The following is an 8,364-nucleotide window of genomic DNA, read 5'->3' on the forward strand; positions in this document are numbered from 1 at the left end:
GGGGGGGGGGGGGCTCCTCCTTAAGTCCATGGTCATTTCTACAGTTTTGAGCGTGTTAAGCTCCAGGTTGTTCTGGCCGCACCAGAGAGCCAGCTGATCAACCTCCCGTCTGTAGGCCGACTCGTCACCGTCCCGGATGAGGAAGCAGGAGGGAACTTCACATTATATATATTATGTATATTATTTGACCAGAACAGAAGTATTACTTATTTATCAAACGGTTAAGAAGTTCTTCTTCCATGTAGGCCTACATTTACTAATTTGGCAGACACTATTATGCGGAAAAAGTCACCTGAAAAAGAATGTTCTTTCTACAATTCGAATCCGGACCTCTTGATGTGGGACGGCTACACTGCCGATGTACTACTGTGTAGCTGTGTTCCACGGAGAGTAATCCACTGTTACTAAGTGTCTCTTTCGTTGTCAACTTCCGTTGTGGTTCACTTCCGTTGTGGCTTTTGTGTTCGTGTTGTGGCGTTTGTATTTCCGTTGTGGTTTTTGTATTTGTGTTGTGGCTTTTGTGTTCGTGTTGTGGCGTTTGTATTCGTGTTGTGGCGTTTGTATTCGTGTTGTGGCTTTTGTATTAGGCCTGAAACCTACGGGCCACCATAAGTAACGCCTCACTAACACAGGCCTGAGGTGGAATGTAAACAGCGACCACAACAAACGAGGAAAACTTTCCGCGGGGTATAAAACGGTTTACAGTTTATAAATAATGTCTCTAGGTGAGGCCTGCATGATTTCTTCGCGATCCACGCGGATGAGATTAAATCCCGGGAGGTGAAGTGCGCTGTCCCGGATGCGCTCGGTGAGCCAGGATTTGAGGAGCAGCATTTCGTCCATTTTGTTGGCCAGAGAGCGGACATTCGCCAGGTGGATAGAAGGGAGCGCACTGCGAAATCCCCGCTGTCTCAGCTTAACCAGCGCGCCTGCACATTTTCCCCTGCGCCGTTTCTGAAGGATCCCAAACAGCTGCCGCTCCTCCAACTTGTAACCCCGGGAAAGTTCCAGGGTCAATAAAGAGCGGTGGAATAGTATGAGCAGTTGAAAGTCCAATGTCTAAGAGCTCTTCTCTGGTAAAAGTTACCAGAGACGGACGGCAGAAAACAGCATTAATTAACAAATAAATTAAGTAATAGACACAGTGTACAAATTCAGATTTCAGACTGATGAATAATCATCACTCTTCGTCGTCACTGACAATGCATTGCATTTTCGGACTGTTAGCAGAAAGAAGTGCTCATGCTGTAGCCACCAGTGTATCATTCTTATTGTTGGGATTTTAAAGCCATTTGTAATGCAATAATTAAACACTCAACAATTCAGGACCTCAAATACAATGGGAGTGTTTCAGACACAAGTTTAGTCTTGTCTTCTGTGATATTCCACCAGTGTGGGTGTTTGTCACTTTTTAAAGTCTATGTTTCTTATATCTGTGTATCACTGCAAATCAATTTCCCTTTGGATATAATGAATTCAAACTTATATCGGCTATACAGCACTGTGTATCTGTATTGATGTATCCCTCATTTTGACAGCGGAGACAGGGGAAGGCCTAACCAAATTAGCATCACTGCAGTGTCAAAGGATACTTGTTGTTCATACTCCACTGACTCTGTCGCATGCAAATGGTGTACCTGAACTACTCAACAATCAGCCATAATTGGCTACCCCTAATGCCACCAACACACATCAACATTATAACAAATTAGTCATGAATTTAATTTATATTACTAAATACAAAAAAAGTCTTTTAGGAAGTGTCAAATTCATTTCCATATTAAAAAAACAGCATTCATTATTTAGCCTTCATTACCATACAAAATATAACATCAATGTTTTCTACTGCTGAAGCCCAGTCTTCTGGGGAATGAGAGATGGAACAGAGGAAAAAACAATGGAGAGACTGACGAGACGGGCAATTGAAGAGTTGGACAAAGAGAAATGGGATTGGAAGGGGATCAAGTGTAAAAAGGTGTGTGTTGGTGAAGAGAGAGGGAGGCTAAAAACAAAAGGGGAAGAGATGAATGATAAGCAGGAGTTCTTATACGAGAATGGATAAATGGGTGCAATGGATGGATGGATGCAGGTAGCGGGGGTAGAAATTAGTATTTTGGCTTCTTTACACCAGTGACCAGCCAGCTAGGCAGGCGGCTGACCAGTTTAGGTGTTATCGTGTCTCCCTCACAGGCTTTGTATTGACAGACTCTGGGGGAGAGAGGGAGGGAGGCAGCCAGAGAAGCAGGGGGACTGGGAAGTGATAATTGGCGATATGCTTAACTGGCGAGGAGCCTGCAACCCCCAGCACAGCACACAAACAAACACACACACACACACCCACACACACACATACACCTGCCTGCAATGCTATATGCCAGTACAAGCTTTACCTCCTACAAAACCCGCCACACACACCCACGCACACAAGGAAATGCGCACACACACAGGTAGATTGACATTAGAGTAAAACCAATCCTGAGGTCTCTCCTATGGAATACTAATATGGCCGCCCTTGTCAGCTGACCTCTTATAGGCCAAACAGGCTGTCCGTCAAACTAATGGGGCGGAACGCTGGCATATTGCTTTCCCACAATCCCTCAGCAGAGCCAGGACACTCATTTACTTCAGTCAGCTTGTTACCAAGGCAACATTTAGGATGGGTCTGTTGGTGGATGCACGCACAGACATGCACAGTTGAATGCATATATGCACTTGTATACACACAAACTTAAACATGCATGCATACAAACAGCCAGCTACCTGTTAAATGCTACTATCAACTTATCCATACACACACACAAAACGACTGTTGCTAACGGGGGTGAAACAGGCAAATTCATGTATGCGTCTGAGACACTGACAGCACTGTCTGAATGTGGAAGGTACACTAAGTGCTCTTTGCCTCTCATCTCATCTCCGTGGCCCAAAACACAATCTTCTGCTCTCTCCCTTTATTCACAATACACGCTCTCTTGTTCACGTGCTCTGAAAGGCAAGCCGACAAGCCTGTCCTCCACCTGCATTTTTCTCCTCATCCAGACAAAGAGAGAGCATGGAGAGGGCTGCAGACACACAGGGACCACAGCTGAGAGACTTCCAGCAGAGGGTATCAAACCCCATCCCCGTTCTGTAGGATTGATTATAGATGTCGGCACACACAAATTCAGTGTGGCTTTTTAGCTTTGCAAGGAATCTAGAGCAAGCAGATTTTGTTCTTTTTCCCCCCACTTAAATTAACAAAAGTATGTGGATGAAAATTTAATAGGAATTGTGCTCATCTATTGTGTGCTGGGCCTGGATGTCTTAAAACATCTAAACCAATCATATGCAGGCACTGTCTTAATGGCTGGTTCACATCCTGTCCCCACAGACCCAGAACAGGCTCTCTGATAACAGCTGCCTGTGTTTGTAGCTGTGTGTCTCTGTTTGATAAGTACGTTGTTATTGTAAGTACAGCACATCATAGCAGGTGAGGGGTTGATGCAAGTATGACTTCAGATGTGTTGCTGTGACAGTGCTTAAAGGATAGGTTTAGTTCATCTCTATCTTAATACAATGCCTGCGTTAAAACAGTAATTGGTTGCTGTAATCTTTCCTCCGTTCCATGGCTGAATTACCAACCATGCAAAGCAGCAAATGTCTAAACTTCTAGCCTTAAGTTGTTTTTATAGTTGTACAGCACAGCATTGGTGGCTACGTACTTAGGTCATGAAGCAATGCTGCAGCTTAAACATGCTGCACCAAATGTGTTTCCACGCGTCGGGACTACAGCGGCTACTTGGACACCGCATGGCACGCAGAAACTGTGATTGGTTCTACAAACAGCGTGGTACTTGCGATCACGGCTTTTTACCACAGTGATAGCATGGCACAACTCCTATTCAGCAACGGGACAAGGTGAAATAGAAGTTTTGTGGATGTACCTCCAGTTATATAAGCATGTGGTAGCCAGTGGGTGATATGTTGGTGCGGTTGGTTTCGTTAACCCACAACTAACCAATCGACTCATGAACCCACTCAATGTGATTTAAAATCTATACAATCCACAAAACCTACCTAGCTTGGTCTTACATGGTCTTCAGGCTGTGTCTTGAGCCAAAATCAAGACTTTCATTATTTCAGTTTTGACATGTTGCATATTTCTAAATTAATTGCAAATATGGGTCCAAGTGGTATTCCAACAGTGGTATTCTCAATGAATGTTTACAAGAACTGTGCACATCGAAGATTGGGTGGAAAAGATGGTTAATAGGAGCCATGTAGGCAACCCCTTCATGTAGAGACAGCACTGTCAAAGATGGCGGCCATTCGAAGCCAAAAGGCACTCCAATGTTTGGTCAGAGCTAATGTGAGGCTTCAGCAGTCTGAGTTATCCAAATCAAATGGATCTCTTTGTCGTAGCACCAGGAAGTAACCTTCTGCCACAGCTCAGCAAGGAAATAGGGAAATACAGAGAAAATTTTTGTAGTAAAGAGACTGTAACTTGATACTCCTGATGCCGTTAATAAGCAGATTGGGTATCTGTCTGATGTGTCATGTCATTCTAAAATTCGGTGTTTACTCTTAACAGTTGCCACAGCAATTCTCAGCTTCACGTTACCTTACATAAAAAATATTACAGTTCCACAGTGTGAGGTATACATATATTAAATTTGGGAAAAAGAGAGCACTGGTATCAGATCAGTAATCAGCCTTGGCTCAGATACCCTGAGTTATCGGAAGATATCAGAATCGGTAGAGGAAAGCTGGATCTTGCATCCTCATTTAGTTTTACTTACTCACACTGCTGAAGCCTTTTAAAACTCTGCAGTGCATTTTTGCATGGGACAAAAAAGTGGATTTTGTTCCCCATCTCTTATAGTGTACTCACTCTAGAAGGGGGTCTCTTGGGAATGATTACAGCAATCAATCAATGTACATATCGTATTGAGTATTGGATTAATGCTGACCTGCTAAAATCCAAACCTATCCTTTCATTGGGACCTTTACACAAGAGCCTGAAATCTATAAGGAAGTAGAATGCTAGCCTAATGTACAGTTCAAAATACCAGTACTCATACATAACAGATATTTTAAATGGATCCATCTTTAACAGTCAACAGCAGCTCAACTTAACATTTTCCTTCCTTAACAAAGCATAAAAACAAGGTAACTCTAGGTTCAATATACTAGAGTAGGTTGACTGTGGCCCCACATGTTAAATTGTAATGACAACTTTCATGGTTCAGCACCAACTGAAATAGGACATTGCAGTATTCAACCTTGAAGACTGTTTACTGTGGCTTGAAATGTGGTAAATAGGTTCAGCCCCACATCCCTGTGGACGGCTTACTGATGGCTGGTGACATTTCCGTGCAGGCCACAAACCTGTGGAAAAACACTTCCCAAACACCCTCCACACATCCCAAAGGTACATACTGACATATGGTGACCCAGAAGAAGCACCAAATGCAAACTTAAAAGTGTGAGTGCTGGCTCTAGCAAAGTTAATGGCAATCATTCAAAAATCAAACAAAAATATATATATCTATATATATAAAGCTCATGGTTTGGTTGACTGAACCTGCAATCATCATCTGGGCTTTCTTTTCAATTTGGAAAATCAATCAAAGCAGTGAAACGTTGAAATGGCGGATAAGTTCTGGAATAAATGAGGAACTGCAGCCAGTGGACATAAAAAAAGGTTAATTTCCTGCCCTTGAGTTTGTTGTTGATGCGCTGCCTGAGCTCAGCACTCCTCCAGATTGAAGTACGAAAACAATGTCGGCAGGTGTGCGTTTGATCTAACTGAATGACATTTATCCAGGTACCCTTGAGAGTTGAGTATTAAAGCACTGTAAAGACCTTTTGTTGCTTCACCTCTGACGGAAAAAAAACAACTCTCTAAAGCTGAATGAATGTCTGCTTGGTTACTCAGTGCAGAGTGTGATCTCTCACAAACAAAGGAAGATATATACTGAATGTCTGTTATCTTTTGGACCTTCATTGCTTTCGCCTTTCTTGTCTTCTCTCGCTGTAACCATCATCTCCCTCCCACCTCTCTTGTTTGTTCCATTCTTCCCACTGTCTCTACCCATAGCCCTCTCTCTACCCATACCCCTCTCTCTAATTAACACCTATTGTAGGCTCTATCTGCCTCAGCAAACCCCCGTGGACAGAGCTGGAAAGAGAGGCAGAGAGAGGCAAATAAATACAATAAGAAAGAGTTAAGAGGAAACAACTGAGGAAGAGGGAAACTGGTATAGAGTGAAGAAATTGATAAAAAAAATATATATATATAAAACAGATGGTGGTTGTTGGATATGTAGCCTCTTTCAGCTAGTCAATGGACATTTTTAACAGATGTTAAACAACAAATGTTAAGATAACTAAACCAAAGCGATGAACATAAACACTGCTTTCCATAGGAACACATGCGCACAGTCTGACACACACACACGCACACATTCACGGTCTCTTTAGAAACCATCTGTCTTTGTAGAGCCATCAGAGACTTGAGGACAACATCAAACGATGATGTAGATCTGGAGGTGCTTGACTGGATGTACTGAATGTGCGTGTGTGTGTGTGTATGCGTGAAGCCACAGGACATGTGTGCAGTCCATTTTTCTCGAGGCTCAGCTGATGTATCAGTAAGGGTTGGAGCCTGTGTGCGCGTGTGTGTGTGTGTGTGTGTGTGTGTGTGTGTGTGCGTGGATGTTAGGACATACTGGTTCAACAGAGCACTTGAGGCAAGCAAATGCACTGCTACAAACTGACATGCGAATGCACATGCACGCATACATACACACATACAGTACAGGTGTGCCACTAGATAAGTCACCATGGAGACTGGACAGCAAAAACACACACACACACACACACACACAAATTGGAAGGTTAAAAATGGCAGTGCAAGTGAGCTAGTCTAAAAGGCTAAAGCTGTTTGTCCAAATGAAGAAAATGAAAAAAAGCACAGGCAAACGCACCAGCACCCAAATTTGCAAGCATTAACATTAACACACACACACAAAAAAAAAGGAGTGTGTGTGTATACATGTTTTAGTGAATGTGGCTGGCGCATTAGTTGTACAGATTTATTACAAGTATCGATTAAGCATTGACTTCCAACATCACACGCACACAGCAAAGTACTGAGTCAACAACACACTGAAAAATGACTGTTTACGTCCACAGCACTCCACACCCATAAATTATGAACTATCGACTTTGCACCTGGGCGCCCACACAACAACACACAAACACGGGCAGGCAGACGCACACGGCGCATGCAAACGCACCGTGAACACCTGCCACAACAAAGAGCTACCTGCTACCAGACACAAAGAAAAATACACACCAGACACAGGACACTCACACATAAACACACTCTTTGGCTGGTACAGTGCACTGCATCATCTGATTAAAGCAACAACGGTTTAAATTATTTGGTGTCTGGAAAGGACTATTTGCACCACAAAGCTTGTTATAGCAACAAGTGTCTTGGCAAGCACACAAACACACACAACCAATGGATCAGACAGGTTGCGACTTACCTCCACCTCCGCCGAGCAGAGTCTTGTTGGCTGAAAGAGAGACAAGAAAGAGGAAATATTTATGAAACACAAACACCTAATAAAAACTATTGGTGTATGCACAGAACACTTTTCAGCAACAATTTTAATTATTAATTAATCATTACAGTCATTTACAGTAAATCAAGCAAAACTGGCTAATATTCTCTAGTTTCAGCATCTGAGATGTTGCTTTACATTAGTTTAAATTGAATATCTTTGAGTTTTGTTCAGCAAAACAAGACATAATTCACAAATTGTACAATAAACAATCAACAGATTAATCAGTAATGAAAATAACACTTAGTTGCAACCGTAACCACAGCTAACGCAAAATGTAACATTGCTGAAGTCAAGATTACATCCCATCTCAGGATTTGGACTGTTGGTCAAACAAAACAACACATTTGAAGACGTCACCTTGGGATCTCAGAACGTGTGATGAGCATTTTTAAAGACTTTCAAGATTTTTTCCTTCAACAAATACATTGATAATAAAAATAATTGTTAGTTGCAACCAAAATAACTACTAATACAAAATGCAGTACTGACTACAGCTGAATTCCAGGTTAAATTGGTAGCTTTGATTGCATTACATTGACCTTTCACCACAGTGTTAAAAAAACACATCACAATTATTAACTGCCGAGTTTCTTCATTTGCACTGTTTGTGTGCGTGTGGGCGTGCTGTTCAGAAACTCTGATCTCCTAAGACTTAATCAAGTTTTTTTTTTTTATCTAATTGGGTGAACTTTTGTGTACGAAAATAGTTTGAGGCTTTTGCTTATATTTACTTGCTGGGGGAAAAATG

General features: G+C 42.2%; 1 protein-coding gene across 1 annotated transcript in view; it reads right to left on the reverse strand.

Moving 5' to 3' along the window:
• Positions 1-7,574, reverse strand: part of macrod1 (mono-ADP ribosylhydrolase 1) — a 58,563-nt gene extending 50,989 nt beyond the window's left edge. The window contains exon 1 of the mRNA XM_046031628.1: positions 7,536-7,574. The gene's annotated coding sequence lies outside the window, so the exon portion shown is untranslated. The remainder of the gene's footprint in view (positions 1-7,535) is intronic.
• Between the last annotated feature and the right edge of the window lie 790 nt (positions 7,575-8,364).

This window comes from Micropterus dolomieu, linkage group LG19, assembly GCF_021292245.1.
Source record: "Micropterus dolomieu isolate WLL.071019.BEF.003 ecotype Adirondacks linkage group LG19, ASM2129224v1, whole genome shotgun sequence".
Classification (NCBI taxonomy): Eukaryota; Metazoa; Chordata; class Actinopteri; order Centrarchiformes; family Centrarchidae; genus Micropterus; species Micropterus dolomieu.